The sequence below is a fragment of the Anser cygnoides genome, chromosome Z (assembly GCF_040182565.1).
Source record: "Anser cygnoides isolate HZ-2024a breed goose chromosome Z, Taihu_goose_T2T_genome, whole genome shotgun sequence".
Lineage (NCBI taxonomy): Eukaryota > Metazoa > Chordata > Aves > Anseriformes > Anatidae > Anser > Anser cygnoides.
In genome coordinates, this window is record NC_089912.1 from 38,268,706 (window position 1) to 38,282,857 (window position 14,152).

The following is a 14,152-nucleotide window of genomic DNA, read 5'->3' on the forward strand; positions in this document are numbered from 1 at the left end:
AATGTCAAGCAACATGAATATACTGGACAGTGCTTGTGTGCTTCTGAGTGCCTTTTGTGTGCTTACTTTTCTGTATTGAGGCTTCCAAAGCTACTTTTACTACCATAACTATAAAGTGCATTTAAAATCAATACTTTGGTATTTTTTCAAGACTGTTAGTTCAAAAGGTGGTGTTTTTTGTTTTGTTTTGTTTTGGTTTGTTTTTTTTTTGTTTGCTTGTTTGTTGTTTGGTTGGTTGTTTTGTTGTTGTTGTTGTTTTTAGGAATGCATGTTGCTTTCCTCCAGCACTGATATCAGTGACAAATGATCAGAACAGTCATGGCATCGCAGCTATACAGCTATAAAACAGTATAGCTTGAAACTTTGACTTTGTTTGGAATTGTTCACATACATTCAACCCGACTATTTATTCTTTTATTCTCTCACCCATTCATTCTCTCACGTACTCTGCTGCTGACCTATTCATTGCATTATATATTGGTCTGCAAACCTCCAGACACGCTCACTGCCCCTTTCACCGACTTACTAAATACCCACCACCTGTTCACTCACTCACTCTTGAACTTCCCCATCCCCAGCTTCAGACCTAGCTTCCGGGCCAGCTTCAGTCTTCCTTTCATTCCCTTCTCTCTCCTCTGGTATCTTCCACCCTGCAGCTTGTTTCTTCCTGAGCTTAATTAAGGACTTTGGTTTCAAGAGCACAGCCAGTTGTTAATGCTTTCTTTAACTTTTCCTTGCTTAATTGCCTTTTTCTTTCCCCAGCACAGATTTGATACAGCTAGCCTAGGAGTAAAATGCCCATGTGTGTATATTCCCCAGAACATGATTTCAGATCTAGGTAATTATGACTGAGGTACTCCTTACATATTATTACTTCACCGCATACATTATATGTACTTTTGAAGATTATATTTTATTATACTTTTAATGGAGGTTTTAAAAAGCATGTTTCATGCATATCTTTGGAATACCCATTATAAAGTTGCTCTGGACATTCATTAATAGCTGTTCATTATATGATCTCACTGCTGCAGCATGTAGTATTTGACAGATGCTGATCATTTTTAGCAAAACAAATTCAGTTATAATTACTGTGAGGATCAGTGTCTTTAGCCCTATACCACTAGTTCACATGCAATCCAGACTAATGTTACAGATCTCTGGAAAACCTCCCAGATTTAAGTCCATCGTGTCTAGGAAGCCATTTGTGTTTAAGTACTGTGAAAGATGTTAACATGGGAACTGATAGGAATTATGAGTGGTGTAATCACTGCTGCTTGTCTAACGTTCCCATTTTTGTTAGGGCTTTTTCTGTGTCTCAACAAATCCCTGTTGGTAACACATTTTACTTGAAGGGAGATTCTGAATTAAGACACCAATACCCTGTTTCACATCCGACCTTTCAGTCTGTGAGACATACCAAAAAACTCCACAAGCTTTACCGAGGACGGAAACTGAAAACTATGCTATACAGATGAACAGCTCCACTCTTAAAGGTCACGAAATCTAACCCGGACAGAGACAGTGGCAGCAGTGGGCATTTTGCCTGGGTGCTAGCCTTCGCTCCCATTCCTTTGTACTGCTCTGGGTTTGGGTAAGCCTGTACAGAGCGGGGGCTCCCTGGGGAAACCTGACAAAACCCCTGTGATTTTCCTACTCTATGCTAAGAACTGCCTCAGCCTGGAAATCGTACAATGCAAAAGGGATTAAGAAACATCTTTGTTTCTTCCCTCGGAATATCATTTCATAGCTGTATCCCTCAGGAGTTGCTTAGCCTTGTCTACGCTAGAAAGGTTTTGCTGGTCTATTAATACCAGCAGCCAGTCCCAGAGGAGATGCAGCTTACTCGTTTGCCGGCATAAATTGCAGCAAATTCCCCAAATAAAATATGATATGCCATACGGATTTTTTATCCTGCCACTGTTATTTACACTGGGGATTTTCCAGCCCAGCTACGCGATCCTTTTCCACGCTGCTGACAGGTAAATTGTCGGACGTGCTGCTCGCCCTGTCCAGAGGACAGCATCTCCCCATCCTCTCCTTCTGTCCGGCCGTGGTGCTCGCTTCCCGAGGCCCCGGGTCTGGTGCCCTGATGGTTTGTGATCCCGAGCGATGCCGGCGGTGCGACAGACGCTGGCTGCCCAGCGTTAAGCTGGCCTAGGACAAACGACCGCTTTAAAATGCAGAGGGGGAAAGTGGGTTTCCCAGTGTACACCATGTAATTACAAACTGCTCCGGCCCTGTTAGCACCCTCCTGTAAAACCCTGCACCTTCCGAGGCCCCGAAATACCAAGGTGGCCATGTCTTGCCTTGCACCTAAACGATCTTCAGCTGGGGTTAAGCACCACGACTGCGCTGCAAGCGGCCGTGTTTACTAAGTAAGTTCATTTTGATGGTGTTTCTCTGCCGTACTCAACACAAATCGTAGGTATTGGACCTAGCCTGTCGCCGTACGGGGGAAATAAAAATAAAAGCCGGGCCGCCGCCATACTGCGGGGCAACCCAAACTTGTTACACGCGGGCACCGGGCCCTCCCCCTCTCCTCCTCCTCCTCCTCCTCGCCCCTCGCCCCCGCCGCCGGGAGGAGGAGGGGGCTGCCGGGGCCCACCCCGCGGCGGGGAGGCGCCGAGGCGGGCGGGGGCCGGGCGAGGCGGGCGCGGGCAGCCCCCACACACCCCCCGCAGCCCGGCCCGGCCCAGCCCAGCCCCGCTCGGCTCCGCGCCGCCGCAGGTAGCAGCGCCCGGCGCGGGGGGCAGGCTGCGGGGCCGCCGTAGGAGACAGGGCTCGGACACGGAGGAGCCGCAGCCGGAGCCGGAGCCGGAGCAGGGCGGTCGCAGCCGCCGGGCCGAGCCGAGGTGGGTGCCGGGGCCTGTGTCGGGGAGCCCCCCCGTCCACGGGCACGCGTGGGCCGGGGGCGCTGCACCTGCTGCGGCCGCCGTGGGGCGGGGGGGGGGGGCGGCCGGGCGGCTGCTGCTCGCCCCGCGGTGTCCCCGGGTGTCCCCTCCCTGCTGCGGGCGCCCGGCGGGACGAGGCTCCGTGAGAGCCCGTCTCCATTTCGTGGCTGCCACCCCAGGCGGGCACTTGTTGGCCCCCCGTGCGGGAGCCAGCCCGCGGCTCCCCGGCGCCTTCTTGCCGGCTGTGCTCCCAGACACCTCCCTGCCCTCCTCCTGCTCCCACCGGTGCCATCCGTCTGTGCTTGCCCCCCTGCAAGGCCCGCACGACCCCAGCCCCACGGGACATGAGGTGGCGTTGGCAGGGTGCGGGTGGGTGCTCGGCGCCCTTCAGGCAGCTCCGCTGCCCCCAGAAGCAAGCGAGCAGCAAGGCGGCAAGGTGTCTGCGTGCATGCTGGTCAAGGGAAGAAACCAGGCTTTGCTGGTGTGGAGCGGTGTTGGCAGATGAAGCCTGCCTCCAGTGGGACTGCTTGGCCAGAAGAGCAAATAATGCACACACCCCCCAAAAGCAGTTACGCTGTGTGCACCAGGAGATGCGCTGAGGGTGTTGGCAAAAGCTGCCTGCACTCACGCTTACCCAGACAGGTCCGCTGCTGAATTTTCTGTCTCCTTTTTGTGTTGTTTGAAAAAGAAACAAAAGGCCTGGGTGGCTGGTGGGGAGGGTGGTAGCTCCTTCCCCGGTGAAAGCAGCATGTGCTGTCAGCGTTTGAGGACGTATCTGGCTCAGAGCTGCGGGGCCGATTCGCAGCTTTTCTGGGCAGTGTGTGTACAGGTGTGCTCGGAGGTGTCCCCTGATGTGCTGCGCTGCCTTCCCTTCGCTGGTGTTATGAATCGAGGTCCTCTCCTCCCCCAGTGCAAACAGCTGTCACACGAAACACTTGATAACCTTTCCTGAGCCCGCCTGCATGGCTGCAGCTGCGCGCCGGTGCGGCGTTATACCACGTAGGCTGAGGTCCCGTGAGGGTGAGGGTCGGGCTGATGCCCTGTCGCCGGGTTGCGTAGATCCATAGCAAGTCATTTCTCATCAGAGTTCAAGGATGAGATGGGTTATCCCTGCTTGTGCTGTGCAAAGGTAGCTTGAAATGGATAGTGGTGAGGGAAGGAAGATGTAATTGCCAAGGTTTAGTAACACTTCTTGTAAGCCTTTGATGCTTCCAAATGTTGGATCTTGCAAAAACTCAAATTATTCTGCGATTTAAATGAGTTGAGAAGTCATTTCTGAAGGCGTGTGACCATGGAAGTGTTATATGTGAATGGATGCTACCCTACTACGCCTTCCTCTAAAGTTTAATTAAAGACACAGCCGCAAGATAATTCTTCACCATGGCTTAGTTTTGGAAAAACTCATGAAACAGAGGAGTGTGTTCCTGGTAGCACATGACAGAGAGGGTGGTGTTTTAGGGGTGGCAACAAAAAGAAGGGAAGCAGATCATAAACTTCCCTTGTGCATCCTTCACAGGTTCTTTCTCTTATTTTAGCGCCTGCATATAAATTCCTGTGCTGGAAGTTTAAGATGAGCGTTCAATCTTCATTACTGTGGTGATACCGAACACCTCGGGGATGTTGTGTGTTGTGCCTGGTCCCCTGCTGCTACGTGCTGCAGAAAGGTGTGCCCAGCTGGGCGGCTGGCTGGCCCACGAGGGGCACACCTGTACGTGCTCCTGCCTTCCGCACCTGGTTGTGCTCTCTCTGAAGCTCTGCCCCTCATCCTTTCTCACTCTCTGTTTCTCTGATGATGATGATGATGAAGCTTTTTGTAAGGCTGTCATCACCTGGCTTTACGCAGCCCTATGCTCTGAGCCTCTAAGGAAGATGGGTGGAAGCGTATCAAAAAGAGCAGGGGAGGTCCTGCTGGTTTCTCCAGGGTCTTGAGTTCCAGGGGGACAAAGCGGCCGCAGAGTGGCTTTTTGGCATCCCATGCCTCGTGGAGCCTGCGAGTGCTGAAAGGATGCTGATGCCCTGCCGCCTGGAGAGCTAGCAGGACTGGCAGCACGGGCAGATTTCGGAAAATGGCATGAATCAATAAACAGACATTTATTTTTGATCCTGTTGGCACTTTGTGAATAGGGAGGAGAGTGAGAGAGGTAGGAAAAAATATGTAAATATATATTTTTATATAATATTTGCTGTGAGGGGGCATGCATGTTGGCAGCACTGCAGATCCCATGTTTTTGACGGTAGGTGTTTCAAAGCACAAAGCAGCACACTTGAGCTATAAGTACATAGTCTACAAGTACTAAGGGGAAACAAAACAGGTGGCAAATTAACACGAACTTGGGCTATCAGTGTGAGCAGATAAGAAAGTCTTCTGAGGGCAATAAATAAAGTTAATTGAAAACCTTGTATCAGGTTTTGCCCAAGTTTGTTAACGATATGGAAATAATGATCATCTTGTAGTCTTTCCTGCCTCTTCCACTTGTTTCTCTTTCTCTCCGTTCGTGTACAGCAGTGAACCCATTATCCGTGAGGCACTTTCTGCCTTGATCCTCTTAAAAAATTAGTATTAGCCTATATATGAGGCAGGCCAAAGAGGATTGAACGCCGTGCTGCGAAATCAGTACCTGTTGGCCTCGTTGCGAGGGCAGGCCGGCTGCGTGCCACTTGTCTGCGGCTGTCCTCAGAGCATGCTTTCGGCGCCGTGAGGAGGAGGAGGAGGAAGAGGGTGATGTGCGTGCCCGCTGGACTTGTACGTGATGGAGCTCTTCCATGGAGGTGACCGGGAGCGCCTGGGGTTATTGGGCTGGGAATCCAAGGGGTCCTGAGTGCATCTGCTCGCTGGGCTGGGGGACAGAAGATGATGCGCAAAGCGGGGCAGGGCGTATAGAGGCGTGTGTTTCTGCTGGGAGAGCGGGCAGGGGAGCAGGAGCTCCTGCAAGCCCTTCGCCCTCATGCGGGAGGGGGACTGCAGGAGCAAGGCGAGGCGCCTTGGGGAGGTACCGCCTGCCCCGAGAGTGGCGGAGCGGGAGGAAAAGGGGGAGAAATGCATGAAACGTGATTATAGTTCTCGCTTTGTTCGGGAGTGGTTTTCCAGGGCAGCCTGTAGCTGTGTTTCTGCTGAGTTTTTCCTCCTTCCCCTGATATAAAGCAGGCATTATTTGTGCCCCAGATGATTGCTTTTTATATGTATATGCTCAGTTGTGCTTGATTTTTTTTTTCATAAACAAATGATGCTCTCTGAACTTTGTCATTGTATATACAAAGGGACGCATAGAAAAGTGGAGGCTAATTTTTTTTCTTTTTAAAGAATGTCTTTGTTCTCATTTTCACTGAAAGAGATAATACATTATAGTTGGCTGTTACTGGAAAAACAATGCAGGATGTAGGGGAGAGGCCTGGAGATGTGAAAGGTCTTGGATTTATGTTTCAATTCTCATTTTAAATTTGATGTGCTTTGGGGAGAGTGGAACTATGCAGACTTTGTCCTCAAAGAAGTGTCCTATGAATGTATGTCATAAACCAGATCCGTGAGGTTGTGCTTGGCTTTCCTTAGGCTTGCAGTGGTTAAACTCCCAAGTTGGAATGGCTTCAGAAGCAGCTAGCTGTTTCTTACATCATTTAGTAATAGCATAGGCTGTATGAAGTTTCTGTGAGGACACGTGAGATGTGGTAATTTAACTCTGTGAAATGTGTTCTGTTGCAACCTGTGGAAGTAGGAAAGAATAAACCTGCTGTGCCCGGTGGTGTGTGAAGCTGTCACGTGCACGTGGGTAGCGCTGGCTTGTTCTCTGGATCTCTAGCCGCTTCTTAATCCGGAGCGTAAAGAACATGCATCAATATTGTATATTAAAAATAACCTTCTGTGCGCTTTACCTTATCCGTAAGTGCTTGAGTTTATTCAGGAGCTGCGTATTGGATCACCTATGGCAAGCGAAGCCCCAGCTGTTAGCACAAGGAGAACATGCCCGCTCGGTGAAACCACCTTTTTGGGGTGCTGGAAAGACACGGTTTGTGGAAGGAGGGTATGCCTCCCACCGGACCTGCTGGTGCGGCTGGGAGAGAGAAGGAAATATGGACAGGCTTTTGGACACTCGGTTTTTTTCCAGCCTGACCTAACAGTACATTTACTATGCTTCCCTGTAAGCCGCAGCTTGTATTCTCCTTGTGGCCTTCCTAATTCTTGCCAGACGTCGCAGTGTGGCTTGTGAGATGTTTCTGCCCGTAAATCTGTATTTGATTTGAGTGCAGTAACAGTTGTCTGCAAAGCCTTTGAAAACAGAGGAGCCTGCTGCAGGCAGGAGCTCGCAATCGATGGCCCAGACCCCTCTCAGGCATCTGCGTGGTGCAGCGTCACTGCCTTTGGGGTACACCTGCAGAGATTTACCTGTGCGATGGGGGTCCCGCCCGAGTGCACCCTCCCAGCTTCTCCCAGAATTCATCAATAGAAAATCTGGAGTGAGTACAAAAGCTCAGTAATGCTCTCGGTTGTCATTTCGGATGCAGAAGTCTGCTGGAGTGATGTCGGGCTAGCAGAGCTTTCTTCTCTCCCACACTTCTGTTGTGTTTTTTATCAAAAAGTGCATAAAGTGACGAGAGGCAAAGACTTAGGCGTTCTTGTTTCTGCTCGGCAGTTGCATAATTTCTAAGGATTTGCTAAAGATGCATATGTATATGCACACAGATTCCCCCTCTGTATTTGTCTTGCAGATCTACCCTACCTGAAGGATCCATTTGTCAGAAAGTGAGTCATCCATCACAACTCCAGGTGTAAAGAAAATTAACACCTTTGTCAGAACTAGTTTAAAAAAAAAAAGGCAAAGTCACTGAAAACTATCAGTCAATTGAACAAGAGTAAGAATTACATTTATTTATTTTTCCTGTTAAAATCTAGACTTATTTAGGTGAGAGAGGATAACCATCTTTTTGTTCTCAAAATTATTGGGGTTGTCAAAAATTTGCCGTTAACAAGCCTACATGCTGGGCCCTACTGAAATAAGTTCACTGTCCAGTTGAATATGACGATGTCTTTACTCCAGGTGTCAGTGGAATTGATAAACTGCTCTGAAAGGTCATCCTGATTATCTGCTAGGTAAGTGAGACACATAACGGCCTTTTCATTTCACTTCCTTTGCACAGGAATTAGTTTTGAGGGATTGTATGATAAATATGTAAGACAGGCCTTTTTGTAGGCTTAAGAGCTTTCCTCTCTGTGCAATTCTATCTCCCAGAAGAATTAAATAATAATAATAAAGAAAACCCCATCCGTATGGATACATTTACAGCATTCCGGTTGTTTAAGATATTTGACTAATTGTCTTCAGTGAGGGTGGATGCTACAGAAATATTTTTTTTCAAATACGCAAATAAGTAACTAAGTATATTTTGATTCTCACACACTTCACATGTTGGAGGAATTTACTACTGCATTGGCAGAGGCTGAATGAAATAACTCTACATACAGTTCATACTATACGAATCAAATGCCTGCATATTAAATCTTGGATTAGTGTTTGCTCACAGTACGAGGATACTGATATGTAGATATTCTCAAATGATTGAATTTGCTTATCTGGATTAAAATTTTTTTTTGAAGTATCTGCTTGCATTTGCCCTGAAATGGGCCTCCCATGTGCATAAATTGATTGCGCGTCTAATGATGCATGCTGATAATCAGGAATTCCACTGAGGTTTTTAAGAACTTCTTTTTCCTGCTTTAGCACTGATAGTCACCAGGGGAAAAAAGTAACCATTATTCAGAGCCTGTCTTCTGTTCTTTAATTTAATTGTTGGCTTTTATGAGAGTTCAGTTCCTGTCGCTGCATGTCTGCCTCTGTTTTTTTTTCATAGCTATGCCTTCATCGTCTAGAAGAGGATGCAAATTTGTTGGATTTCAGTAGCTTTGGGAAAAAAAAAATATCTTCACAGATCGTGGAGCGATGCCTTTGATCAGGTGAAGCATCCCATTGCACTCTGGGTTTCTGGTTGGCGTTTGCAGAGAGTGCTGGGGATGGATTTGCTGCTGCCGAAACGATGGCGCTGGCGTGGACCGGGCGCGTGTCCGGGAAGGGGCGAAAGCGGCAGGATGTCGGTTCAGCAGGAGCAGTTAATGTTTGCCTGCAGAAGGTGAATGGAGTCAGCTGTGTTAATTTCCATGCAACAAATGGGCTTTGAGAGTCAGAGGTGTTAATGTGACCCTGTCATTACGCAGCGCTAGGCGGTGGAGGAGGCTTTGAGGTTCCCACAGAGGGATCCTGGCCTGCCTATTTCCATGGCAACGGCCATCATTTAAACATTTATAACCTTTGATTAAAGATACAAAAAGGAGGGGAAAACCTTTTAAACATTACAAATGTAAGGCTTTAACTAGGTCTTTCGTTTTAACTATATCCCTTATTTACATTCCTTGGAGTGTGGAGGTTTTATAAGGAACGCAGCTGTCCCTTCCCCATTTGGTAGGCTTCGAGATGACATTTCGGGGCAAATGCAATGTTCTGGAGATAGCAGTCTGACTTTGATCATAGCTGCACTGACATTACTCCACCAATTTAGTTGCTATTTATTTACATTAGTGTACTTTGCACCAGAATTGTGCTTGAAGTCTGTTATGCAAGATTTATGCCTCTGACAAAAGTGTTTGGGGAAAATAGCTATTTCTGTGTTGAATAAAATTAGTTTTTAAAGAGGAGGAAGATGAGATAGACCCGAAATTACAGACTCTGAAGCAGTGTAATGGCTGATACACAAAAGCCTTATGCTAGTGGGAAGAGCAAGCTGTAACTGCAGAAACTGCAGGCTGGTTGCTAGCTTACAAATTGCGTAGAAGGGCATGCTTCTGCCTGGTGTACCTCCACGTCCTTCCCTCCTTCTTTTCCACATATGCACTTTCTTTAACGTGTGGTTCATGCTATGATGGCTGCGTAGCAGTGCTGCGGGAGAAATGCTCCCTGTTTGGGTTGGGGATTCTCACGTGTGGCGCTTGGGTGCATGGCGTTACGCTTTCTGGGGGTTTCCCACTGCTGGAATAATCTGCCATTATATTTTTGTTTTGTTTTTTAATCCTTCCCGCTTCCCACCCTCCCCCCAACCTGCCGCTATTTGCGATTCGTTCCTGGGGAGATGGAAGGAAATACTGAATGTGCTAGTGGATTTCATGGTCATGCTGTCGAAAGCTGTGCTGTAACGTCAGGGCTGGCACAGTGGGAGCTCTGAAGAAGGATGAAATAAAGCTGTATTTCTTCTGTGCTTTTACTTGGGGCAGCTGAAATTTGGTTCTGCTTTGGACTAATCCATACTGACTATAGGTGAGGATAGAAATGGCGTGACTGCCTCTGTGGGAGAACAACAAAACGTTTTCTGGTGACGTATAGCCTTGGACATACTGTTTGGGATCTAGATACGCTTTTGAAAGGCAGCAGCACACAGAGAGCACCCTGATGTCAGGACCGTGTCAGATGGATCCGTGACATAGTTATGGAGTTTCCCACCACTTTGATGAATCAGAAGGGTGGGTTTCGGGTTAGTCGGCTGTCTTTCTGAATAGTCAGAGGATGAAAAGTACACTGCTCTGTCTCAGGAAACAGCCCAAGGGCTCCTCTGTGTTGAAATGTGTATGTACTAGTGTGGACAGTTTTTGGTGCTATATATGCTTATGTTGCATTTCTTATGCTTTCTACAGTATGTGAAAATGCTTGTGATACAGTGCTTGTTTTGTGATGGGGTGGCTCATTTGCTCGTATGGTGAATGTATGGATGTTACTAGTGCTAAGACGAGTCAGCTTTGTTTTTATGTTTTACAAACTTAGAAGATGCTGTGCTTCAGAGTGGCTTTTTTTTTCTTTTTGCTGTGTCTTGCTTCCATGTCCTATTTATCCCTTCCTACCTTTAAAATAACTATGCGTTCTCAGTTTTTACACACCATCAGCCATTCTGCAGCTCAAATAGCTTCTTGTGAAAGTTCTTGCTTAATCCTTATGTTGTTTCCCTTTTGGAGGCACGTAGGTGGAGGAGCTTTGTGGTTATGGCTTGTGTATGGTGATGAAGGGGGGTTGAAGACCTGTGCAGACACCGGGGCACGCACTGGGTGATGCTGGTGCCTTGCATGAGGGCGTCCCCTCAGGGCTGTGTTTGGGGTAGGATTCTGCAGCGGGGTGCCAGGCTTAAACTCCTTGAGGACATGCGCAGTTTCTGGGTCTCCTTTTGTATTGATGGGACGTGGTGTCCTGGTTGCAGGCACGGGCAGAGCTGAATGACAGAATCGTGGAGTGGTTTGGGTTGGAAGGGGCCTTAAAGATAACTTCGTCTAACCCCCTTGCCATGGACAGGGTAGATTGTAGACCAGGCTGTCCAAAGCCCCATCCAACCTGGCCTTGAACACTTCCTCCCTCAGATATGAGTGGAGCTGGTTCAGGGTCTCTGAAGCTGTTTGGCTTAAAATTTTGCTGTGTGGACAAGTCTTAAAGGACTTGCAATCTGTAAGATTTGCAGCAGCGTGGTGTGACGCGGTGACGGCTCGTTCAGCAGCGGTGTAGTTGTGGGTTTTGCATTGCAGCAGTGCACTCTGCGGGTTCCCTCATGCAGCCTCTCTGTGTATGGAGGGGAAGGCAATGCTGAGCAGAACGAAGCTGATGTTCCCAGAGGTTCACGTCCAGCATCTCCCATAGGGACGGTGGTGTTTGGTCCCAGGCCGGAGGCTTGGCTGCTGTGCAAGCAGGGTGGGAGAGGCTGGGTTTGAGCTTCACGTGGTCAGGTCTCTGTGGAAGTGCCCCAGGGCAGGCTCCCTGGTGCCAGCAGAGAGACTCCCCTGGACCAAGAGAGGATACAGGCTGCCCGCTGTGCTGCAGGCAAGCTGGCTTGGCTGGTGGTGGCAGGCCAGTGACGAAGCTGGTAGCTACATGCTGGTTGAAGTCCGCTCCCAAAGCAAGCTCGTTAGCATTTCGGAAAAGAATGATAATGTGGTGTGGGGGAATATAATACCAAACAGCTCAAGTTGACCCACTAACAATCTGCTAAGGAAAGAAAGCTCCAAGGTTGCGTAAGTTAGCTGAAAAATGGGTCCCAGTATATAAATAGTCACGAAATAAAGACGCATCTGAGGGTGAAATCTGTGGATTTCTTTCACTGAGCTCCTTTTCAGTTGCTGAGGCGTGAGCTGTTGTTTTGGCAACTCTTGTTTTTAACCACAGTAAAACAATTGCATTTGAGGCTGAAGTAAGCATCAGTTCAAGTTGCCTTTCCACCTGAATAAAAGACAGTCTGTGAGTGTATCCAGTTACACCTGTGAAGAGGGTAGTCATTTGTGTTGTGATTAAAGAATGCTTTTAGTGAAAGGCCAAAATCATGGACCTGCTTTCTGGGGTAATTTTGTTGTGGTGTTTAATCAGCGGAAAATGAAAGCCGTGAGTTTTTCATCAGCTCCTGTATCGGGGAGGGAGAGGACTCGATACCTATGGTACCATGCAGAAAGTAAACGGGGTCAATGCTTGAGGAAAGAAATCCTTCCCAATTCCTGTGGCTAAACGTATTTTTGTGCCTGATTCTAATTTCTGACAGCGGCAATCAGGAAAATGTGCATACTATGGTGTTTTTTTCCAGGTGTTCAGTTATGTATAATAAACTTGTTAGTTAGTTTGTTTCTTTGTCATCTGCAACTAAGACTTTGTTTTTTTTTTGAAGTCTTAAAAAATTGTTTCATGAGCTTTAAGAACTCCATCCTGGGCATGTAAGAGCTTTGTAAGTGCAAGCTGTTATGTCACAAGCAAGCTCCTAATAATATTATTTGAAATGTTCTCAAATGCAGATGGGAATGTGTGGAGATGTGGAACTGAGCTGTTCTGAAGTGAAGCGTATTGAAAGTGTGTGTTGAAGTTTGCTCAGTATTTTATGTGCACAGCTTCAAACCCTTGAAGTTCTGATGATCTGAACATGCACAACCAGGTGTGCTGCGGCAGCTCTGAAGTAGTGCAGACTGTAACATTTGGGAAGTCGGGGTGATCAGGGAGGACATCCAGATCCTGAAGTGTCTGGGTAGAGCTCGACAGGAACAGATGTACCTATCTGAGATAGTGTTGTTCAGAATTTGCATATTTTTCTGTTGACTTCTGAAATATTCTTAGTGATTTAGCTCTGAGTCTGCAAAAAGCAATGTAGATTTTTAATGTAGTGCTTTCATTACAGCCAACAACACCAAGAAAACATAGGCTGCTTAGGTGTTCATGTCGGGTTGTGATTGCTGCACAGACTGAAGAAGGCCCTCAGATGCGCTCAAATGACTTCAGGAGTTTGTTTTAAGGCTTTTTTTATACTAATGAAAATCCTTTGTGGTTACATGCATGTGAGTTGTTGAATTCTTGAGTTTAAAGACTTCATACCCTTTAAAATTGTAAATGTGGTGTTGATACTAAAATGGTATACTTATCTATTCAGGCTCTATGGATATGTTGATTCTTTAATGCCTGTAGAGTTCCCTCTCTTCATGGTGGAACCTTTAGGTAGATTTAAAATTAATCAAATATTGACTGTAAAGCCATAAGCATTACAAAAGCTGTACTTTGTGATACCGGCATACATTAGGATTCTCACGGGAAGTAGAAAAAAAAAAGATTTATTGCTATGAGATTGACTATAGTGATGCCTACTGATTTCAGCATTCAAAGAGGAAAAAATACAGAGTTTTAAGCCACTGCATTTTTTTTCTACCAGTCATTTTTTGAAAGTGCATCGATGGAACTATTTGTACTGCTGTGAACAAGAACATGTCAGGTGGGTACTGCCTGTACTGGAACAAACAGCTTTATTGTTTCCTGGGTTGTATCGAGTATAAGAATGCAAAGGCCAAAACTGTAATAAAAACAGATGATTACTTCTGCTCATTCAAAGAGAAAAGCAGTAGCTAAAATACAATTTAGTTTTAATTCTTTATGTTTCACTTCGTCTACTTCAAAGCAGTTGATAAAAAGCGTAGCTGATGCTTTGCTTATAAACACAATTATGTCCCACAGGCTTTGTTAGAATTAAAACCACTTTAAATTTTAATACCAAACTGCTTGTAGATTGTTTTAATCTAAAATTTCATATCAAACTGCTGAGATATTTACATTCATGGAGCAAAGTAGGTATTTTAGTTCACTTTTAATGACTAGTACATGTGAGCTATGTAAATTGAGTTGCATGCATAGGATTTCCAACACGTAGAACAAAGCAGAATTGTATGTAACGTTTGCCTGTGCCTCGAATTCCTGCTCCTACAGCGTCCAACGAATGTATAC

General features: G+C 46.8%; 1 protein-coding gene across 6 annotated transcripts in view; it reads left to right on the forward strand.

Annotated features, from left to right (window-relative positions):
• Positions 1–2,505: 2,505 nt before the first annotated feature.
• SEMA4D (semaphorin 4D) overlaps positions 2,506–14,152 on the forward strand; it is a 95,642-nt gene continuing 83,995 nt past the window's right edge. For 3 of the 6 annotated variants that reach the window (XM_066989052.1, XM_048046080.2, XM_066989053.1), the window contains exon 1: positions 2,577–2,855. The gene's annotated coding sequence lies outside the window, so the exon portion shown is untranslated. Of the gene's footprint in view, positions 2,856–14,152 lie in introns of all 6 variants that reach the window. The other 3 variants (XM_048046082.2, XM_066989054.1, XM_066989055.1) reach the window with 3 other exon arrangements.